Here is a 23,637-nt window from a genome sequence, read left to right as displayed (position 1 = left end):
CTTAGACATCAGATATTGGATGAAAGTAAATGCCAGGTATAAGTAAATGCAGTGATAGACAGTGGGCAGGGAGGAGTTCCTGGGGCTCAAGGATATGATGTGTCTAACTTTTGCCCCTGTGAAACTGACATATGAAACAGTATCATGTACTTTCCCACTCTGATGCAACTTAATGGTATTTGCCTGGATAAATGCTTCTGGAGAATGTGCTAAAAAGAGATACCACCTGCTACACATAGTAAACCCTTTGTTTGGTATCAGTGGTGCCTGATACGGGGCTTTAGTTTCTCTGTGGACTTTGAAAATCAGGAAATTTTGGTAGTTTTAAAGACTCTGAAGGCCAGATTAATGGCTCTGTGCTATACTTAATAGTGTGTCTTCTTTTTTTTAATTGGACTTACATAGGAAATGATTTCACATAGGTTCTCTATCTCCAGTGGGAAGGCAGGGGTTGGCTGAAGTTGGCAGGGATAGAATAATAGTCATCACTGATTTCCTAGCCGGAGCCATTTTGTTGTTAAAAATGGTTGTATTTTGGGCGCCTGGGTGGCTCAGATGGTTGGGTGTCTGCCTTCGGCTCAGGTCGTGATCTCAGGGTCCTGGGATCGAGTCCCGCATCGGGTTCCCTGCTAAGTGCAGAGCCTGCTTCTCCCTCTCCCTCTGCCACTCCCTCTGCTTGTGCTCTTCTGTCTATCTCTCTGTCAAATAAATAAATAAAATATTAAAAAAAAAAAAAAATGGTTGTATTTTGTCAGTGAGCCATGAGTTTGTGGACACAGGACTTGCAAATTGAAAATCTTTGAGAGCTCATTATTATTTTTAGAATTGCTGTTGTTATGCTAATTCTCCTCACATTTATATCTCTAGACCTCACAACTACCAATTCACTATAATCTACTTGGATATCTCAGAAACATCTAAACTTTAGCATTTATAAAACTGAAGTCATTGTCTTTCTCAAAAACCTACTCCTCTCATATTCCCTAGCTTACTAAATGGTATCACTTCCTGATAGAAAACTTTGTTGTTATTACCTTCTTCTTCCTTACACCTACAACTCCTTCCTATTATGCCTCTCAAATATCTCTCAAATATTTCCTCTACTTCTTTCTACTATCCCTGGTGTGTCCATATAGTCCAAGCCATTGTAATCTCTTGCCTCTGTTGCTGCTATAACTTCCTAACTGGTCTTTCTTTGTCGAGCATTGCTTAGCCCCAGTCTATTACCCATCTATCACATAGTAGCCAGAAAAAGCTTTTTAAAGTGCAGATTTGGTTATTAGATGTTTATGTGAACTTGTTTAGTGAATTTTTTAATACTCTTAAGATCATACCTGAAAGTCTTGACATGGCCCTTAAAACTATCTACACAATCTGGTTCCTGTCTTTGTCTCCATATCTTGCACAGTATGTTCCTTGTACCTGGAATGTTTTTTCCCTCATATTTACCTTGCTAGTTCTTATTTTCTGTCAAGTGTCAGCTTATATCTCACTTCCTTATGAGAGGCTTTTCTGACCTCATCCATAACGTGTTGTCCCTAGACTTTAAGTTGGATTTCCCAGAATGTACTTTCATTAAACCCTGTACTTTTCCTTCATAGCTTTTTACAGCAGTTGTAAATAAAGAATTATTTATCTGTCTTCTCCCATTGTTTGATCTGTTAGTCTGCTTGGGCTGCCATAATAAAATACCACAGGCTCGGTGACTTAAATAACAGAAGTGTATTTTCACAGTTCTGGAGGCCAGATGTCCAAGATCTAGATGCCAGCAACATCGGTTTCTGTAGAGGGTTCTCTTTCTAGCTTGTAGATACCACCTTCTTGCTGTGTGATCACATGGCCTTTTGTGAGGGAGTTGGGAGAGGAGGGGTAGGGGGCATGTGTACAAGAAAGATTTTTTTCCTCTTAAAGGCCACCAGTCCTTTGAGATTAGGGCCCCACATTTATGACCTCATTTATCCTTAATTACTTCCTAAAGACCTGTCTCCAAATAGGGCTTCAACATATGACTTTGGGGGTGTGTGGGGACACTGTTTGGTCCATAGCAGATGGTAAACTCCATGAGGTCAGGACTATGTTGTGTGGTACAATACTCTGGCCTTTGGGGCCTAGTATAGAGTTTAACACATAGCAGGCAATCACTTAGCCCTGTTCCTAATGTTTGTTTAGCCTGGAACAAAAACACAAATGGAGATATAAAGTTGGAGTTTTACATAATGCTAACAAACTGTAAAATAAAATATGTTCTATTTTCCTATCCTGACAAATATAGCTTTATAATAACAAATTACAAAAAAATGTGTGAAGCTATTGATTAAAAAAATAGACGTGTTGGGCACCTGGGTGGCTCAGTTGGTTAAGCGACTGCCTTCGGCTCAGGTCATGATCCTGGAGTCCCGGGATCGAGTCCCGCATCGGGCTCCCTGCTCAGCAGGGAGTCTGCTTCTCCCTCTGACCCTCCCCCCTCTCATGTGCTCTCTCTCTCCTCTCATCCTCTCTCAAATAAATAAATAAAATCTTTAAAAAAAAAATAAAAAATAAAAATAAAAAAATAAAAAAATAGACGTGTTATATATTTTATTTAACTCAATAAGGGCACCAGGCAGATGTTGAGGCCGATTCAGAGAAATGAAAGAAGCATAGCTTTATATGTATAAGGAAATGTTGAAATATATTTGTAAATGGTTACAAAACTGGATTTTTCTGTGGGGAGAAGGGAAGTCAATAGAACCTCAACTCTACAGAATTTATAATATCTATAGACAAGAACTATTTGTATCAGTATCAATTATTATAATTTGCAGAGTTGTAAAATAGCTCAAAGGCAGTAAAAGGCTGGAACAAATAATGTGTTCTCTAAACAATACATAGTTTTCCATCAGAAGATTATTATGTTTTCTTTGATTATACCAAGTTTCCTTACAGTCTTACCCTTTTGATCCAAAGCAATCTCAAATATTATTCTTAATCATAAAACAAGGTTGGTCTTATTAAGTTTGACTTGGTTATTTACATGGGGTGGCAATAATGTTAATTTTCCATATAGACCTTTTTAATTTGCTTTGCTGGAAATTTTATAAAGAATCTCAGATTGAACTTTTAAAAGCCTTTATCATTTGTATTTTTTTTAAAAGATTTTATTTATTTATTTGACAGAGAGCGACAAAGCGAGAGAAGGAACACAAGCAGGGGGAGCGGGAGAGGGAGAAGCAGGCTTCCCGCTGAGCAGAGAGCCCGATGCGGGGCTCGATCCCAAGACCCTGGGATCATGACCTGAGATGAAGGCAGATGCTTAACGACTGAGCTACCCAGGCGCCCCTATTATTTGTATTTTGAGGCTAGAAAACCAAGCTTAAGAAATGCTCTATCAGATTTCATCTGCAGTACTGATAAATTTGGGTGAATTCTTTTCTCAAGATCCCCCAAATGTCCTAAGGTGCTGGGCCTTCCAGGAAGTGACCTTCCTTACCATCTAGAAGGCTGAATCCTGGAAAGCTAGGGACCAGGGCAATTTTCCTGTGAGGGTTTTGTTAGTACTGGCTCCATAAAGTCAACTGTGTTTCCTTGAAAGTGGTTTAAGTAAGTATCATTCTCAAATATGACATTTCAGGCAAATTCTTCTTCTTCTTCTTCTTTTTTTTTTTTCCCAAATCCTTTGTTGTATAACCTTTTTTTAAGGGCATTCAGTTAGAAAATTCAGCAAGACTTAAATCTCACTGGGGAGAGAGTCTTTGAAAATCAGGTATAATTCAGGAATGTTGCATTTTACAAAAGCAAAGGGTATTAAATTTTTTAGGGTTTAGATAGCTTAAGAAGGAAGAGAGCAGGCTTCCTTATATATCTAGAAAACAGATATTAAGAAAATATACCAAACAACGGGGCGCCTGGGTGGCTCAGTTGGTTGGGCGACTGCCTTCGGCTTAGGTCATGATCCTGGAGTCCCGGGATCGAGTCCCGCATCGGGCTCCCTGCTCGGCGGGGGGTCTGCTTCTCCCTGTGATCCTCTTCCCTCTCGTGCTCTCTGTCTCTCATTCTCTCTCTCTCAAATAAATAAATAAAATCTTTAAAAAAAAAAAAAAGAAAGAAAATATACCAAACAAATAACTATAATCATCTCTCATTAGTTCATTTAGGCCTATGTAATTAATTCTCGTTTCACTGGATCTAGTTTAATGGTCTGCTTCTCAACTAAAAAGAGTTTTGGAAATTCTGACTCAGTCCACTGGAATGGTCTGGAAGTTGTCCAGTTGTCCAAGCGATAGCTTCAGAAGTCTGTCCCCAAGAGTCCATTCTTTGAAGTGTCAGTAGTTTGAGATACCTGCTACAGTCCTTTTCCAGGGGGCTCTGAGACAGTCCTTTGTTGAAAACACAGACTTTGGCTTCTAGTTGATTGCAGATCATTCAGACTAGCATCTGTGTAAAAAAATCTCTCTGTAGATGACAAAGACTTAAAATAGCTGTAGTCAGTTTATTACTGGTGATCTTTAAATGTGAAAGGTCTAATGAGAGTTCATAACAAGAATAATGCAACTAACCAGGGAATTAAGTTGTTTCTGTGGCATGCAAAACAAGAATATTAAAGCCAATTCAAAAATGTTTTAGCAAAATGTCTCTAAGAGTAGTTCTTTTCAAAGAAGACAGTGAATATTATACGTGATTTATAAAACATGAATGAACATAATTATTGCAGAGGAAAAAATGCTGATATATAACATATAATAATCTTATGGCATAATGTATATACCAAGACTATACTAAGGATCTCAAGTAAAAAGATTTAGTGAGTCAGGAATAAGTCCTAGATATCTGTATTTTTTAATAAAACTACACTGACCTAGAAGATTCAAATTTTAAAAGCAAGGTTGTTACCAGGTAAGCAGTTTATTTATTTTTAAAAGTTTATTTATTTAAGTAATCCCTACATTCTGTGGGGCTCGAACTCATGAGCCTGAGATCAAGAGTAGCATGCTCTTCCAACTGAGCCAGCCAGGTGCCCCCCAAGAAAGCATTTTATTTATTTATTTATTAAGTTTTTTTTTTTTGACAGAGAGAGACACAGTAAGAGAGGGAACACAAGCAGGGGGAGTGGGAGAGGGAGAAGCAGGCTTCCCACCCAGCAGGGAGCCCGATGTGGGGCTTGATCCCAGGACCCTGGGATCATGACCTGAGCCGAAGGCAGACGCTTAACCAACTGAGCCACTCAGGTGCCCCAATTTTATTTATTTGAGAGAGAGAGAGAATGAGTGGGGGGAGGGGAGGGAAAGGGAAAGGGAGAGAATTCCAAGCATCTTGGGGCTCAGTCTCAGGACCCTGAGATCATGACCTGAGCTGAAACCAAGAGTTGGATACTTAACCAACCCAGACACCCCTGAACTTTTTATGTAAGTTATCCATCTTATATGTTACTGGCATAGGTTATTCATGGTATTCTCATTCTTTTATTGTCTATTGAAATGTTGCAATAACCCATCTTTTATTCCTAAGAATGGTAATCTGTGTTTTCTCTCCTTTGCTTCTTGATTTGTTTTACTAGGATTTTTTTTTTTTCTTTTAAGTAAACTCTATGCCCAATGTGGGGCTTGAACTCATGACCCCAATATCAAGTGTTTGAATGCTCGGGGTGCCTAGGTGGCTCAGTCGGTTAAGTTGCTGCCTTCAGCTTGGGTCATGATCCCGGGGTCCTGGGATCAAGCCCCACGTCGGGCTTCCTGCTCAGTGGGGAGCCTGCTTTTCCCTCTCCCTCTGCCTGCCTCTCTGCCTACTTGTGATCTCTCTCTATCTCTCTGTCAAATCAATAAATAAAATCTTAAAAAAAAAAAAAGTTGATGGGCGCCTGGGTGGCTCAGATGGTTAAGCGTCTGCCTTCGGCTCAGGTCATGATCCCAGAGTCCTGGGATTGAGTCCCGCATCGGGCTCCCTGCTAGGCGGGGAGCCTGCTTCTCCCTCTGCCTCTGCCTCTCTCTCTCTCTCTCTCTCTCTCTGACTCTCATGAATAAATAAATAAAACATTTTAAAAAAATAATAAAAATTAAAAAATTTAAAAAAAAGTTGAATGCTCTACCAACTGAGCCAGCCAAATACCCCTCTCTTACAAAGATTTTTATTAATTTTATTAATAGTTTCAAAGAACCCACTTTTGGTTTTGTTAATTTTTTCTACTTCTTTTCTGTCATTGATTTCTTCTTTTTAAAAACATGTCTTAGGGGCGGCTGGGTGGCTCAGATGGTTAAGCGTCTGCCTTCGGCTCAGGTCATGATCCCAGGGTCCTGGGATCGAGTTCCGCATCGGGCTCCCTGCTAGGCGGGGAGCCTGCTTCTCCCTCTGCCTCTGCCTCTCTCTCTCTCTCTCTCTGACTCTCATGAATAAATAAATAAAAAAAAATAAAAAATAAAAACATGTCTTAAACCATCCAGGCAGCTTCTAGAGCTTGTGACAGGTTTTTTCTTCCCCCCCCCCCCCCCCCCCCCCCGCTTTTAAATTGAAGTATAGTTGACAGTGTTTCAGTCATTGATTTCTGTTTTTACTTTTATGTATTCTTGTATTTTGAATTTAATTTGCTTTTTTTCAGTTTTTAATGTAGAGGCATAAGTTAGTGATTTTAGATCTTCCTTTTTAAACGTAAGCATTTAAAACTATAAATTTCCTTCTAAGCACTCCTTTAGCTGCATACTATAAAGTTTGATATCTTGTGTATTAATTTTAATTGAATCTAAATGATTTTCTAATTTCTTTTGTCATTTCATCTTTGACCAATAGATTATTTAGAAGTGTGGTTTAATTTTCAAATGTTGGGGAATCCTGTAGGCTTTTTAAAAATTGTAATTGATTTTGAGTTCTGTTGTGTTCAGATTACATTACTTTATAAGATTTCAATCTTTTGAAATTTCTTGAGACTTCTTTTATGGCCTAGCTTGTGGTCTTTCTTGATGAATGTTCAATGTATGTTTGATTAGCTGCCCTGAACTCTAACCTGTGCCTTCTCAGCTTAGTGGAACTACTGTGTTTTGCTTGAACTGTAGCTCTCTTTGCCACTGTAAGAAAATTGTTCCCAAGCAGAGGGTAGGGACAACTGGGATGTCTCTGCATTTGAGTTTCCCTTTTTCCTAGGTTTGCATTTTTGTGTTGCCTTTTCCTAGTGCCTGAAAACTACTGCCTCGTATGTTTTGTCTAGTTTTATGGGGGTTTGTAGTAGAATGGTAAGTTTTGTTTCCATAACTCTGTCATAGTTGCAGGTGAAAGTTTGACAATATTAATGCCTAAAATTGAGAATTTTTTCTTAGTTCTCTCATAAGTCAGAACCTGTATTTTGTTTCCAGTTAATGAAATTCTCATTTCTACTTCCTCATTTTCCTCTTCAGGTAACTCAGTAATATATATAACAAAGTTGTTCAACATGACTTTTGTTCCTGTTATCATCTATAGAACTGAGTCATATATATTTTTTTAAAAAGTTAGGTATGATTTTTTTCTCGCTTTATTATCAGTAAAATTACTAATTTCATTTAAGTCTTTATTCTTGTCAGTGACCATTTGTTTCATCATTTTTTATCCAGCTTAAATGTTTAGCCATTTTAGTGTCAAATTTCAAAATAATTTACATTAAACCTATAAATATTTTTTGTTTTCTGTGATTACTTCACCGTTAAACCATAGGAGAAAAAAACACCTTTATATTTGGCTAAATATTGGATAGATAATATTATTTTAAGAACAATTATACTTGCTTTCTATATTGACATTTGCTTCACTTCTTTGAATATAATGGCTTATTTCCTGTTTATTGTCTTTTCTTTACCACTGATAATTGTATGTGTGCTTTCTGTGTGTGGTGAAGTCTGTTCACTTTCATTAGTTTTGTTTTTTTCATTTAAGCAAACAAACTTATTTGTAGATTTTCTATTTCTTTTTTTTAAAGATTTATTTTTTATTTTTACTTTTTTAAAAGATTTATTTATTTGAGAGATAGGGAGAGAGCACACAAGTGGGAGGGGCAGAGGCAGAGGGCGAGAGAATCTCAAGCAGACCCCATGCTGAGCGTGGAGCCCAATATGGGGCTCAGTCTCATGACCTTGAGATCATGACCTGAGCCAAAACCGAGTCAGATGCTTAACTGACTGAGCCACCCAGGCATCCCTATTTCTTTTTCTTAAGCTCCACTTTCCTGCTTTTCTATCTCTGTCCTGATTATAGCTTGTACTCATTATTATAATGATCTAGAGGATTTAAAAATAAAATGTAATTGTATTCAGAGAGTACCAAGTTTGAATATATATTTTTTCAGTTTCCAAAAATATATTACAAAATATAAAAATACAGAATGCTTCATGAATTTGTGTGTCATCCTTGTGCAGGGGCCATGTTAATCTTCTCTGTATTTTTCTAATTTTAGTATATGTGCTGCTGAAGTGAGCACAAGTTTGAATATATTTTTACAAAAAACATAAAGTGTTAAAAATTGAAAATTTTCATGCTTCCAAAGTTATTTTGTTTTTATTTTTTAAAAAGGTTTATTTATTTTAGAGAGAGCGCAGGAGAGCACGAGCTGGGGGAGAAGGGGAGGGAGAGAAAGAATCTTAAGTAGATTCCCCGCTGAGTGAGGAACCCCACGCAGGGCTCAATTTTATGACCCAAGATCAAAATCAAGAGTCAGATGCTCAGCCAACTGAGCCACCTAGGTCTCCCTATTTTTACTTTTAAATATTTAAAATTACTGGGGCGCCTGGGTGGCTTAGTCGGTTGAGCATCAGACTCTTGGTTTTGGCTGGGGTCATGGCCTCAGGGTCGTGGGATTGAGCCTCAGGCTCTGCACTCGGTGGGGAGTCTGCTTGGGGTTCTCTCTCTCCCTCTCCTTCTGCCCCTCCCCCTGCTCATGCACTCTTTCTAAAATAAATAAATCTTTTTTAAAAAATTAAGCTAAATTTAAAAATTTTGTGATTTTTAGATAAATCTATGTATTTTTATAAAAAACATTTCAATTTTAGCATTAACTGTACAGTTATCAGTATAAATAGTCTATGGCCTTACATATGTTATGTCTAGACCTGCACAAAAATAAATTTACTAGTAGTATGAATTCTTTAATTCTGCAAAATGTTCCTCAGCTGCCATGTGCTCTGTTATGAATACTGAGCTAAATGATGAATATCTTTCAAACCATGAATTAGAACAGAAAGAAATCAAGTAGATAGTTAGTTTGGCTGTATTTGGAACCAGTACTTGTATTAGCCAAGAAATCTATTACATTCATGTTACCCGAGAGGAGGAAGGATTTGACAGGTTAATTAGTCTTTTTGCTTACGCCTAAGGCCCTTTGCTGTTAAAATATTTTATAATCTCAGCAGGGTTCTTTCAGAAGTTTGCTGTTTCACAGTCTGTAACAGCAATCTGACATGGTTGTCTTCTTAAAAAATACATAGGAAGAAAAAAATACATAGGAAGAAAGATGTGGGCAAGTGTTTTCCTGGGGTTTGAACAGTGTAAATTATAAGAATGGATTTTTAGGGTTGCACTCTTGTCAGTCAGTGCAGTACTCCAGATCACAAGTGTGACAGAGGCAACCCATTTCTTTAGTGAATTTATTTTTTGCGTTTGTGATTTTGCATAACTGCTAAAGTGAGAAGCCCATAGCAGAGACCTTTCTCGCCTGGCCCTAAGGGTGGTAATGCAGTCGATAAATAGTTGTGTGAACAAATAAGAAAAGGTTGTTGTTTGATTTTCCTTACCTCAAGTTGTTGAGTGCTGTCCAATCCCAGGGAAATGTTAAGCTTTCCTAGTGCTGACAAAGCTAAAGGAATATTGGCACAGATATATTATAATGCCAGTAAGTTTAAAGAAAGTGCTCTCTGTGGGGATATGTTAAACCCTAGGAGTTAAGAGTGATACTTTCTTTGGGTCAGATGAAGGACATAAGATAGGATTTTCATTCTCTAAAAATCAAGTATTTTCCAACCTTTAGCATTATTTAAGGAGCTCCATGCTCTCTCTCCTCTCCCAATTTATTATTGCACAGCAGGCTAGAGAGAAATGTATTTGCTATTGTCAGAATCTTCTGCTGAAAGGTATTTATAGCACAGCGGTTCATAACATTGATTCTAGAGATTACTTCAGTTCACTAACTTGGCTGAACACAGGAATACTTCTGGCTAGCATAATTCATATGTAGGGTAACTAGGTGCAGATATATTGAGGAAAGGGTACCTTCCCCTTTACCACCCCTTTAAAGATTTTAACCTCTTTGTATATGTGGTTTTTTTTTTAATGGAATTATAATAATAGCACATGTATTATAGGACTGTGATGAGGACTACCTTGGTATTATGTGTAGAGTGCTTAGAATAAAATCCAGTACATAGTAAGTACTTATAAATGTTGGTTGCTGTTATGTCATCATTATTATATTACTATTACTATTACTCAGGAGAATGGGCTTGGGTATTAGAGAATGGACCGTGTTGAGTAGAAACTTAGGGCCTGGCCTTAACTGCATGGCCTTGGCTTGGGATGGGGATAGACCATGGCTGGTTTCTTAGTTGTGGGAGTGTGGGCTTTTGTGACTGACCCTGATAATATCACAAAACTTTCCCAAAGTGGGACTCAGGACTTATTGAGAAGTTGTAGATTTCTGAAGAGTGTTTCCATTTTCATTAGGACTTACAGAGAGCAGGGGATTCTGAAATAGGAGCTGTGAGAGCCAAGTGATTAGATTGGTAATGGGAGGAATTGAGTGTCTGTAGCTACTAGGTGAGAGTGAGTTTGCTTGGGTAATAAGTACAGTGGCTTTCAAATTTTTTAGATTCTGACCCTTGGGGCGCCTGGGTGGCTCAGTTGGTTAAGCGACTGCCTTCGGCTCAGGTCATGATCCTGGAGTCCCGGGATCGAGTCCCACATCGGGCTCCCTGCTCGGCAGGGAGTCTGCTTCTCCTTCTGACCCTCCCCGCCTCATACTCTCTCTCTCATTCTCTCTCTCTCTCAAATAAATAAATAAAATCTTTAAAAAAAAAAAAAAAAAAAAAAAAAACAAAACAAAAAGATTCTGACCCTTAATAAAAAATAGATCTTACATTGCAGCCCATCACATCTGTTTGCCCTTGTATTTATATGTATTATCAGTAATAGATGTCACAAACATACATATTTCACAAAACAGGTCTTACTGTGTGAAGCACTCTAGTATTTTCTATTCTATTTCATTCTCTTTCCCTTTTAAGAAAATGTTGGACCTGACTTCTAAATTGATTTTTTTTTAATTTTTTTTTTTTAAAGATTTTTATTTATTTATTTGACAGAGAGAGAGATAGCGAGAGCAGGAACACAAGCAAGGGGAGTGGGGGAGGGAGAAGCAGGCTTCCCGGTGAGCAGGGAGCCCGATGCGGGGCTCGATCCCAGGACCCTGAGATCATGACCTGAGCCGAAGGCAGACGCTTAATGACTGAGCCACCCAGGCGCCCCTTCTAAATTGATTTTATGAGTTACTTAAGAGTTGTGACCTGCAGTTGAAAAAGTATTGGTTGGGGTAGGAATTAATCCTTTGAATGTTACCCTAGAAAAATAGTTTGACATACTTTGTCATCTAAATAAATGAGAGGAACCCTTCAGAGTTGGCAGGTTCTCTGAAGCAGGGGACCAAGACTTTTGCTTATTCTGGTTCCTTTAGCTCCACTTGATCACTTGGCTTTACCTGAGCACTTGGCTTTCTTCAGGCCAGGCTGTTTTTGTCAGATGGTTTCTTATATGTTTGGGCTTATCTCCTCCTCTACATTGGGAGCCAGCTCCTGGAGGGCAAGAACTATAAAAATAGCTAACACTTTTGGGCACCTGGGTCGCTCAGTCGGTTAAGTGTCTGCCTTCGGCCCAGGTCATAATCCCAGGGTCTTGGGATCAAGCCCTGTGTCGGGCTCCTTGCTCGGCGGAGAGCCTGCTTCTCCCTGTCAAATAAATAAATAAAATCTTTGAAAAAAAAAATAGCTAACACTTCTATAGCACTTCCTCTTTGCTAGGCACTTTTCTGTTTTACTTATATTAATCTTCACCACAACCTCTTTATTAGGTACCTTAAATTATTTTCATTCTACAGATAGGGAAAACAAAGCATATGGAAGTTAAGTAGCTTACCCTTCATTAGAGTTCTTCTGTAGCTTACCATAATGTCTTGTGTAATATCTGCCATACAAATGATTTCATTAATAGTTACTGACTGAAATTAAACCAAATAGTTTCTGGGTTTATTTTCTTAGCTTTCCTATGGCTTTTCTCACTACAAGTTTATTCAAGTGATTAGAGAGTAGTAGAAATTGAATTAAAAATGATGCTGAACTTTGTCTAAGGAAGGAATACAGAGTTTATTTAAATTGATCAAATTCAGAATTTTAATAATGGCTATGCTTTGAGCCCTAACATTAAGATTGTCATCCTCCACCGGACATGGGTTTGAGAATGAATAATGTTGCAGAAATGCCCACATATTTAGCTCCTTAATTTACTGATTTGGGATCTTAGTATGCTTTCTTCCAGTCCCCTACCCACTGCAACAGCTGTTCTATACTGGCCCACGCCTCCAGAGTTAATGGTATTTCTGTCACAGTGTGAGTTTTCAAGTTGGTATGTACAATTTTTGCCAGAGTCTTCACTGCTACCAGGCCTCAGGGTTGGAGGTTGCAACTGACTTGTGGGGGAGGGAGTTTGGTGCTTGTCACTGAGGAGGAACAAGGTGCTCTCTGACGCTCTGATTTGTTACAGGCCTAGTGTGAATGATGTCAGGCAGATCAGAGGACAGCTGATTCATTTGGGATCTGGGACTCCTCACTGTGCCTCACTGCTGCCTCCTGGGCTTTTAGGTCTTTTGCGGTGGGGGTGGGGGGAAATTCTGAATATTATGTTTTTGAAGAACAGTGCTTTAATTTTTCTCTTAAGTTTGGGAAGCCTTTGTAAGTTTCCTTTGGCTTATAGACCGCATACCCCTTGTGTGAGAGAACTTCCTGCCAAGACTCCCGAGTGTGAGAGGGCAAAAGCTTTGAGTAGCCAGGAAAATGATGAAACGGAGGAGAGAGAGACTGGGAGCACCATGTCTGCGGATTCAGTAAGGAGGCTGGGGTATCTGAGTGGAAACTGGCAGATGTTAGGAAAAGAACTAATGCCAACTAACACACTTTCATTTGCTTGGATAAAGACTCTGCTTTGGAGATGCCTGTCAGAAAGAGGGCTGAGCTGGCTTCACAAATTCAAGGTCAAAACACTGGTCCCTGGCAGGGGCCCACGGGGTTTCTAATTATGAAAATTGAGTTAGATACCATTTTAGGGGTGCTTAGGTACCTGGGGAACTGGGTTAACAATGAAGATCTTTCTTTCCTGCCGTGAAAGCAGATGTGTATTTAAACTTAGTGTCGAAGCTGCATATACAAGCCCCATGAATGTGAGAAACAAATGGAAATGAAAGTATCTTCTCCTTGGACTAGAGAGGGTATTGTATTTCTGCCCCTGGCCTGTCAGCTCAGGACCTCAGATCTGCCCTTGCAGATCCAAGTCTGAGTCCTTTAGGGTGTGACCTGAATTTTATTTCTGTGTTGGCCAATAGAGAAATAAAATAGAAATAGAAAAATACTTAGATAAGGATTTCATAGCTGGGGAATGGAAGATGGCTTCCACATCAGGGTAGCTTTTCCAAGAGCTGCTCAGGCTTATTTAATGAAGAAGTGCAGAGTGCATTGATCAGCAAAGTAAGGAACCAGGGAAAGAAGTGTCCTAGAATCCATTACACTTCAGTGATCTGTCTTGAACTGCCTTTGTGTAACTCAGGCTGGAGGGCGTGCCCTTGACTTTCTTCCTGTGAATGTTAGAGCTTACCTGGAGATAGTGTGGTATACTTGAATAGACACACTTCTTCAGTGGGCTTCCTTTGGGTCATTGCCTTTCTGTGTTAGTGGATGCTCATTGATTAAAGTAATGATTCGGCCAGACTTTGGAAGACTGGACTTGTCTGAAGTATATAATTGGAAAGATTGGCCTATGTTTAAAAAAGTGTTTATTCTCCTACTAAGACTAAAAGTTAAAGACCATAAAAAAGAAGCTTTATGAACTAAAGTGTCATTTAAAGTGAAGAGGATTTGTTAGCAAAATTGTAAATTTTTTAAATTAAGTTTGTAGTTTAAGAGAACATAAGTGGTCAAAATCATGCTCTCCAAATGTTGTTGGTACACTACGGTAATCATTGTGTCTGTTTTAGTGACTTTGAATTTAGCTTAGGAAAATTCCCCCTGAGGAGCTAGTAAGTAGTTTATAAATCACTTTTCCTTTTTCAAACAATCCTTTTTAAACTCTAGCCTCATTGTATAACCAGTTTGCCAAGGAGTTAATTACTAGCAAATAAAGAATGAGATTTGGAATCACAGATCTGTACCTCTGAAGCAAATAATACATTATATGTTTTAAAAAAAAAAGAAGATAGCAGGAGGGGAAGAATGAAGGGGGGGAAATCGGAGGGGGAGACGAACCATGAGAGACTGTGGACTCTGAAAAACAAACTGAGGGTTCTAGAGGGGAGGAGGGTGTGAGGATGGGTTAGCCTGGTGATGGGTATTAAAGAGGGCACGTTCTGCATGGAGCACTGGGTGTTATATGCAAACAATGAATCATGGATCACTACATCAAAAACTAATGATGTAATGTATGGTGATTAACATAATAAAAAAGAATGAGATTTGGTTCTCATAGATTTATAATCTTAATTATATATTCATCAAAATGGCTAAGGCTCATTTTATATGTTAAGATTTGAGACTCTAAAATTTTGTATAAGCAATATTAGGTTAATAAGAACTGTCTTATTGTATGTTCTAATTAGCTCTAGCTTATATATACTAGAGAGCTGATTTTTGCAATAGTTCTTTAGAAAAGTGAAAATTATTTTTGAAAGTGAGAGCCAAAGTTGATATTTTCAATTCTTGTAATTTTTATTATTATGTTGAGTTTGTGGAAATTTGGGCACACCTGGAATTTAAAATACTTTTCTGCCCTCTATCTTTCTATCCTTTTATATCCACATATTGTGTACTCATCTGGGAAATATGCTGAAGCCAGCTAAAGGGATAATTAGTAGGAAGGTAAAGATTTCCTTTGAATATATATAATTAAACACAAGTAGAATGTAACCGTATATAAACAGTAATAACAGTACAGGAAACTAATATTTTTAAACAGGTGCTTATGTGATACTTGTTTTTTTAAATCTTTGAAATGAAATATTGTGGCTAAATATGGTATTTGTATAGAAAGCCATGTTCCTACTATAGCAAATTAAATGCTGTGCATCTGTCAATTATTTTTCATCATCTGTGACATATCAATCAATGATCAACAAAGTAGAAGTCCATATTTACCATCTGTTTTCAGTCTAATGATGTTATTTACTTAATAGTCTTCATTAGGACTTAACACATATCGAGATGGTTAGGTTGTTTTTAGGGGAAAAAAGTAACCTAAAAAACTAAAATTTAAGTAGAAGCAAAATTTATTATACAGAGTTAAATGATGTTATTTGAGGTTTCATTAGGCAAAAGTTAGCTAAATAAGTTGGTGTTATGGTAGATATAATCTAACTATTAATGTTTTACTTTTATGGATATATACATTTCTCTAGGAAGTTTTAGTCATTGACACAAAATATTACTTACTGCTTGCTAATTGGTGAGTTGTAGTAGATTTTTCCAGAAGCCAAATCTAAATACTTTGAATACCCAAAGCTTACATTTTTGGTTTTAATTCTGTGGATTAAATTTTAGTCTCAATGGTCCCTGTGTGCCAACATTGCACTGAAGTATGATATTTGAGCATGATTTTTGACCACTTTTTTTTTTGAGCTTCTTGCCTAAACTAACCCACTTTGAATATGTTTCTTTTTGGTTGAGAAATTATCCCTGACCCTGCTTTTTTCTACCGTGGTATGTTGTCAGAATCTCTACTCTTTGCCGAGGATCTGAAGTAAACCAGCACATGTTTTCACCCACATCAGCTCCAGCCCTGTACTTCACTAAAATCCCATTTAGTGCTGATTGTGCCCTGGCTACTTCTCCTCTTGTCTTTTTCCTGAACCCACAAGCTCATAGCAGTCCTGGCAGTCCCTGTTCCAGCCGCGCGCTGCAGTGGAGGTAAGGAAACCTGCTCTGACGTGAATGTAGGCCTTGGTGATTGCTTTTGGCCTAGTAGCTAAAACCCAAACCTTTCTCCTTAATAATGGGGAGAAACAGAATAAAAGTCACAGAGAAGAGTAAGGGGAATGTATGTCAGATATTTCTGCTATATTCAAAATTCAAGAGAAAGCATATCAGTAGACAGTTATGTGCCCATTGTGACGGTAGGACAGCCCTGTGACCACTCCATGGGAGGAGCATAGTATGACAGAATGCTAGAGCTTTCTAAAGGTTAACTAGTCCAAATGCCACATTTTACACAACAGGAAAATTTGATTCTGAAATAGGTTAAGTGATTTGTTCAGATTGCTGAAAATAACTCTCTTCTCCTCATTTCTTTCTGCCTTTTTATATAGTCACCATTTGAGTACATGCTATGTGCTGGACACTGTTTTAGGCATGGAAAACAGAAGAGTGAACAGAAAGAACTAAAGTCCCTGCCCTCAGAGGAGCTTAGATTCTAGTGGAGGGAGACAAGGAGTAAATATATAACAGATGGACATACGTGATATTGAGAAAATAAAGTAGGTTGAGGAGAGTAGGGAATGTGAGGCCCAGGGGTTGACATTTTATATAAGATGGTCAGGGAGGGTCCTCACTCATAAGCTGACATATGAGGAAAGACCTGAAGGTAAGTCACAGAGCCAGAATAGAGGTATCTGGAGAAGAGTGTTTCAGACAGAGGCAACAGTTAAGTGCCAAAGACCTGATCTAAGAGTTTGCTTCATGTGTTCTTTGTTCAGCAGAGTCCAGTGAAGCTTATATGGAATGAGTTAAGAGGTAAGAAGTGGGAAATGAGGTCTGAGACATAGTGAGAAGCCAAATGGAATAGAGCTTTAAATCCATTGTAAAGATTTTTGTTTTTATGCTGAGTGACATGAGAAGCTGTTGGAGGGTTTGAAGCAGAAGAATATTATGATCTGATTTAAATCAAAAGGATCCCTCTGGCTATAGTTAGAAGGTTACTGGTATAATCTTGGTAAGACTCAGTGGTTGTTTGAACCCATGGTGGTACAGGTGGTAAAAAGTGGTCAGATTTGAGGATGTATTTTGGAGGTAGAATTGATAGGATTTGTTGATGGATTACATGGCAGAGTTTGAGAAAAATATGAGTGAAGGATGACTGAAAATTGGGGGTTGAACAGCTAGAAAATTGTAAAAACCATGAACTGAGACTGGGAAACTGTCAGGGATCACTGATTAGACATTCAGTTAAAGATAGGTGAAATTTGGACTGAAGATATATAAGGAATTATCAGTGTTTAAGTGCAACAAATGATTAGATATATGAGATCATCCAATGACTGTTGATAAAGAAGGAAGAAATGTCAAAGGATTGAGGCCTGAGGCCATCTGACTTTAAGAGATTGGGGAGATGAGGAACTAACAGAGGAGAGACTGAAAAGGAGTAGGGCTTTTTAGGAATGAGAAGAATCAAGAGAGAGAGGTATCTTGGAAACCAATCAAAGAATTTTTCAAGAAGGAAAGTATGTTTGATCAATAGGTATTTGTTAAACTTTTTGTTAGGAAAAAAAATTACCAGGAAAACTAGAAATTTGAGTAGAAGCAATACTTATTATATATAAACTTAAGTGACATTATTTGATATAGGAGCTCAAATTCCACAGACATATTAGTACAGTGTTAGACTGACATAGGACAGTGTTAGAGGCTGACTTCTCCTGACGTCACCTTTCCAGAGGTCCTAGACTTGGTGTGTGATGCTGAGTAAAATTGTAAGTTGGGTAGCACCCACGACCTAAAGTGTTCCCCCTTCTTGGCACATGACTTGAAGTACTATCTCTTCACATCTGTGGTCTTGCCACTTAGGGCTTGAAAACTTCTTATATTTTGTTATGTTTTTTCCTAGGCTTGTTCCCATGTCTGGTAGCTGTGTTAGTGTTTCATTCCATTCTTCTTTTGTATCCGTCCCATGCCAAGTACCAGTTCAGTGATACAGCAAGATGATTTTACCTTGTTGTTTGCTGCATATGTTTGTATTTCTTTTTTTTAAAGATTTTATTTATTTATCTGAGAGAGAATGGGAGACAGAAAGCATGAGAGGGGGAGGATCAGAGGGAGAAGCAGACTCCCCGCCGAGCAGGGAGCCTGATGTGGGACTCGATCCCGGGACTCCAGGATCATGACCTGAGCCGAAGGCAGTCGCTTAACCAACTGAGCCACCCAGGCGCCCCATATGTTTGTATTTCTTTAAACATTCTTGAATTTTATTCTGGGATGCAGTTATATTATTCAGAAATAGTTTGATTCTTTCAAGGATTACTTTTTGGCTTTGTTGGGTGGGCCTAGAGCAGCATTTGGGGCTAATTTTTCCTTAATTCTGAGGCAGTGCTTCTGAGTACTCTACTCGACGTCTATGCATTATGAGTTTTTTTTCCCCACTCATGCTGGTGGGAACATGATCTATCCCTGGCCCTGTGTGAGCTCTGGGAAGTGTACTGCCTACTCATTTTCTTGGATAGTTTTCTTACCCACATTACTCAACTGAAAATTCAAGAGGAACCCCCTTGCTGAGCTCTCTCTGTGTAGCTCTCTCCTTTCTAGTACTCTGCCTTTCAAATTTTAGCCCCCTTAACCTCCCCAGCTTCTCAGTTTTGACTCTTCAACTTGGGTAGATAGCTCGGCTCTTTGGGTACTCCCTGTGTTGCTTCCTAGAAATGTTCTCTAGGTAGTAAGCTGGGGCAATCTTAGGACTTACTTTGGAGCAATTTTAGGGCTTACTTTGTATGTTTCCCTTCTGTAAAATGTCTAAGAGCTATTGTTTCACATGTAGCATTTTGTTTTGTTTTTACTTTTTGAGGCACAAGGAGGAATCTGGTCTCTGTTTCCCCATCATGGCAGGAAGCAGAAATCCAATCTTTCCTAATATTTTGAACTCATGCTTCCATGATCAGAAGTGAAGACTGCTTCATGAGATTATTGGTAGACTGATTCACATGTTAGATAAACCTAGTAGAAGCAGGACAGACTCTTTAATTGTTTTATCATGCTTAGTCAAGAAAGGTTGAGAAATGAAACAATAGAAGAATAAGAATAGGTAAAATTTGCCAAGCATTTACTGTGTGCTAAGCATTTTTCTAATCCTCAGAATACCCTGATAGGATGGTAATACAAGTCCATTTTATTGATGAAGTGGATCATCCAAGTCAATCTATTTATAGATGAAGGCACTGTGGTACAGAGAGGTTAAGGAAATTGTTAATAAGTAATAGAAACTGGCATTCAGCCCCACAGAATCTTATTACAATATCTGTTGTCTTAAACCCTCTGCTCTAATGTTTCTGATGGAACATGTGCTATTTTGTATTTAGTTAATTAACTAACAAACTCTAAGGACTTCATAGGTCCCAGGTAGCATTCTTTTTTTTTTTTTTTTTTTTTTTTAAGATTTTATTTATTTGACAGAGAGGCACAGCGAGAGAGGGAACACAAGCAGGGGGAATGGAAGAGGGAGAAGCAGGCTTCCCGTGGAGCAGGGAGCCCGATGCGGGGCTCGATCCCAGGACCCTGGGATCATGACCTGAGCCGAAGGCAGACGCTTAATGACTGAGCCACCCAGGCGCCCCTCCCAGGTAGCATTCTAAGCATTTAAAAATTTGAGGTCATTCAGTCCTCACACCAATTCTATGAGGCAGGGATTATTATTATGCTCATTTTGCAGATGAGAAGACCAAGGCACAGAGAGGTTAAATAAATTACTCAAGATAAAACAGCTGGTAGGGGCACCTGGGTGGCTCAGGTGTTCAACGTCTGCCTTCGGCTCAGGTCATGATCCCAGGGTCCTGGGATCGAGCCCCACATTGGGCTCCCTGCTCGGCGGGAAGCCTGCTTCTCCCTCTCCCACTCCCCCTGCTTGTGTTCCGTCTCTCGCTGTGTCTCTCTCTGTCAAATATATAAATAAAATCTTTAAAAAAAACAAAAAACAGCTGGTAAGTGGCAGAGTTGGGAGTAAAACCTAGGCAGTTTGGCTTCAGAGATCATATTCTTTTTTTTTTTTTTTTTTTAAGATTTCATTTATTTGAGAGAGAGCACGAGAGCAGTGGGGAGGGGAAGAGGGAGAAGCAGACTTCCCACTGAGCAGGGAGCTCGATGCGGGGCTTGATCCCAGGATCATGACCTGATCCAAAGGCAGATGCTTAACCCACTGAGCCACCCAGGTGCCCTGAGATTATATATATATATATTTTTTAATAGCACAGCTTGTATATTTCAAATGGACAATAAATTAATATCATTTACGTATCTTAAGATAAATTGCCTTTGAATGGGAGCTTCCTTTCCAGTACTTTGAGGTCTACAAGACGTATCTAGAAAATGTACTCCTGTGGGAAATAACTGCTTAAATCAAAAGGGGGGGAGGAGGGAAGGCTTGTGGTTTCTTTTTTTGATTAATTGCTGTAACACTGTCCTTTGGGCGGCTGAGGGAGTTTCATGTTTTCTTTAGACATCATTAGGTGCCGGAGCTCTTGCAGGACAACTTTTTTTTTTTAATTTTATTTTATTGTGTTATGTTAGTCACCATACATTACATCATTAGTTTTTGAGGTAGTGTTCCATGATTCATTGTTTGCGTATAACACCCATGCTTCACGCAGTATGTCTTGCAGGACAACTTTGATGCTATATGAATTCTGCCATTTTGCTAGCACTGATATGGCTCTTGGGTCCACCATTCCATTAGAACTATTAACTATTAACATTCATATTAATTTTTGTTACAAATCTTACAAAGGGGGGTGGTTCTGGGTGTTTAGGTCCACATTCTATTTTAGGACTGTATATTAGGTTTTCATAAATTGAGCCCGTGGTGGCTGCCATCTTGTGTCACTGTTGCTTGAAGGCTGGCCCCCCTGAGATCATATTCTTAACAACTATATTGTTCTGCTTCTCCATCTAAGATACTTCATTAATCTAATATAGTATATTCTTAATCTATATTATTTTGCAGCCCCAGGTTTTCTCTTCCCAAAAAGACATGCTCATGACATTCTTTACTAAATTTCCCTATACTGGGGGTAGGAGTTGGTATTTTACAGTCTATTGTCACTTCCAGGCCCCTGCCTTTATTACCTTTTTTCTTCTTTTAGGCTTTATTCGATTTTATCTTTTACCCCTGCTCATTGCTGTTCAGTTTTGTTCTCTCTATTCATATTCAGAGCCTAGGAGAGCATCAATGCCTAGTGAGCACAATGATGCACTTAAATTCTACAAAATCCTTACCATGTAGATGTGTTTATTGAATATTGCTGTTAAGCAATGGAGCAAATACAAGTTGAAAGAAGAGAAAAATGATTCTGGTAAACAATATGAAGAACTAAAAATTGAGAGCTACTGGCAGTGAATTTGATCTCTATTTAAAAATAGATGACCCAAGGGACGCCTGGCTGGTTCAATTGGTGGAGCATGCGACTTGTGATCTCGGGGTTATAGGTTTGAATGTAGGGAGCTAGGATTTGTACACTGCCATCTTGCAGTGGCCATATTGAATTTGTCTTTTATTCCCGTGGAGTATAACTATTGATATGGGCTGAATTGTGTCCTCCTTAAAATTTGTATGTTGAAGTTATAACTCCAGTACCTTTAATGTGACTGTATTTGGAGATAGGGTCTTTGCAGGTTAAACGAGGTCATTGAGGTGGACCCTGGTATGAATGGCGCCCTATAAAGAGAGGATTTATGACAAAGACACAGAGGAGACAGCCATTTACAAGCCAGGTAGTGAGGTCTCAGAAGAAACCAACCCTACTGACACCTTCTAGCCTCCAGAACTGTGAGGAAATAAATGTCTTTTGTTTCAGCCACCTAGCCTATGGTACTTAGTTCTGGTAGTCCTAGCAAACTAAGAGCTATTGAGGCTTTTGGCTGCTTTGCCCTAAAGGACTAGAAAATAGTATCCCTTTGCATGGTTGTTAGAACTGGCCCTCCTCAGAATCTTAACCTTCCTTATTGACTACATCTTAGTCATGTGCTTAGAACCTTACAGATTGTTGCCCATAATAATTTGAAGAACAGTCAAGGCACAGCTTTAAAATGATGCCCACTCAGTCTGTACTACATTTCTCTTTGTTCCTTGATGAAAAAGGATAGATGGGTCTGTTTTAGACGAGCTTGATGGTGGCTCTTACGTGTCTTGGTAGGGTCTGATCAACCTTAAGAGGCATGATACATATGATAATGATTTGGGTTGAACTAATTAGCCTGTAACCTTCAGTCAACTTATACGTCTTCCAGGAATATGATTCCAGCCTATTGATTGGCACTCAGACATGGTTATTGCATTGTTGACATAACCTGATTTGAAGGGGTGCTAGATGTGGTCTGTGGTGTAACCGGTGTCCCTGCAGAGAAGAAAGGCTGTTGTGTCTTTGGCTATTCACTGGCCCAGCTAGGCCTCCTGGGGAAAAAAGTTTGGTGTTGGCAACTTCCTGGAACACAGAATGATTTAGATTTTGATTCAGTTTTAAATTGCCATAGACTTTGTCAGCCCTGTAGTTGGGAGGATTTACAGCAAGAAATCCTTATTAGGGTTATACTGGAAGGGTTCTAACTCTAGCCCACTCCCTACTGTATAGGAATTCTTTTTATACATTGTCTAGGAAAAAGCTATCCAGCCTTTGCTTAAACATCTTTAGCAAACAAGAAGTTCACTACTGAAGTTTGCAACTGATACTAATTCAGCCCTCTGACCACTCCTGTGTCACATGTACCAGAGGCTTTTTGTAGACTTTTATGGCCAAGGACAGGTGTTCTTTTGGGCCTCCTCCAAAACTAGGCAGCCTTTGAAACCCCTTTTTGGTAGTGTCAAGATTGTTTCCTGCCAGAGAGAAAGCACTATTTTCATTTTACCAACACCTGCTTTTCTTGTCTGTCTTTTTTTAAACAACTGCTTTTCAAAGTAACTCTAAAGAGGAACGTCTCCAGAACTTGTTCTTATCCTGGCCCTGTTGAAGGCAAATTACTTCTCTTCTTTCTGCCTCAGTTTTCTACATCATAAAAATGGGGACAATAATAGGTTCTTCAAGGGTTGCTCTAAGGATTAGATGAGTCAATACAGGTAAAATTGCTCAGAATTCTACCCAGGCTGCTGTAACAGTTACTGTGTTGCCACCTTTGTTGGAAAACTTATATGTTGCTGGTCCTCACACTTCATTTTGCTTACATATGTTTTCTCATATTCTTGTTTTCCCTTGGATAACTCTAGGTATCACTTATCATTATGTGCTGCCCATGGAAACTTTGTTACTGGCTAAGATAAGGCAGTGGCAGCTGGGTGCTCTTCTGCCCTCTCATAGAGTTTCACTGATTTCTGCTAAAAATTGGCCTGTTGGGGCATAGCAGGATGTGGACTAAAATGAGAACAACTCTTTTGGGGCTATTTTTTGGCAGTAAGAAAAGTTCATCAGACTAGGTTTAAGGTGTTTCATTTTTCCTGTCC

The 23,637-nt window shown here is 38.9% G+C and overlaps 1 protein-coding gene, 1 non-coding gene and 1 pseudogene across 7 annotated transcripts in view; 1 reads left to right on the top strand and 2 right to left on the bottom strand.

Moving 5' to 3' along the window:
• The window catches only part of MAST2 (microtubule associated serine/threonine kinase 2), a 221,440-nt gene that overhangs the window by 100,461 nt on the left and 97,342 nt on the right, over positions 1-23,637 (top strand). The gene's annotated exons all lie outside the window — the stretch shown is intronic.
• Positions 8,307-8,413, bottom strand: LOC116626725. The gene has a single exon (XR_004298314.1). It is a non-coding gene; the product is annotated as a U6 spliceosomal RNA (small nuclear RNA).
• LOC116641409 lies at positions 20,442-21,020 on the bottom strand (annotated as a pseudogene).

The sequence above is a fragment of the Phoca vitulina genome, unplaced genomic scaffold (assembly GCF_004348235.1).
Source record: "Phoca vitulina isolate PV1807 unplaced genomic scaffold, GSC_HSeal_1.0 scaffold2, whole genome shotgun sequence".
Taxonomy (NCBI): domain Eukaryota; kingdom Metazoa; phylum Chordata; class Mammalia; order Carnivora; family Phocidae; genus Phoca; species Phoca vitulina.
The sequence above is the reverse complement of the archived record's forward strand: the minus strand, read 5'-3'. Positions and strand labels throughout refer to the sequence as shown.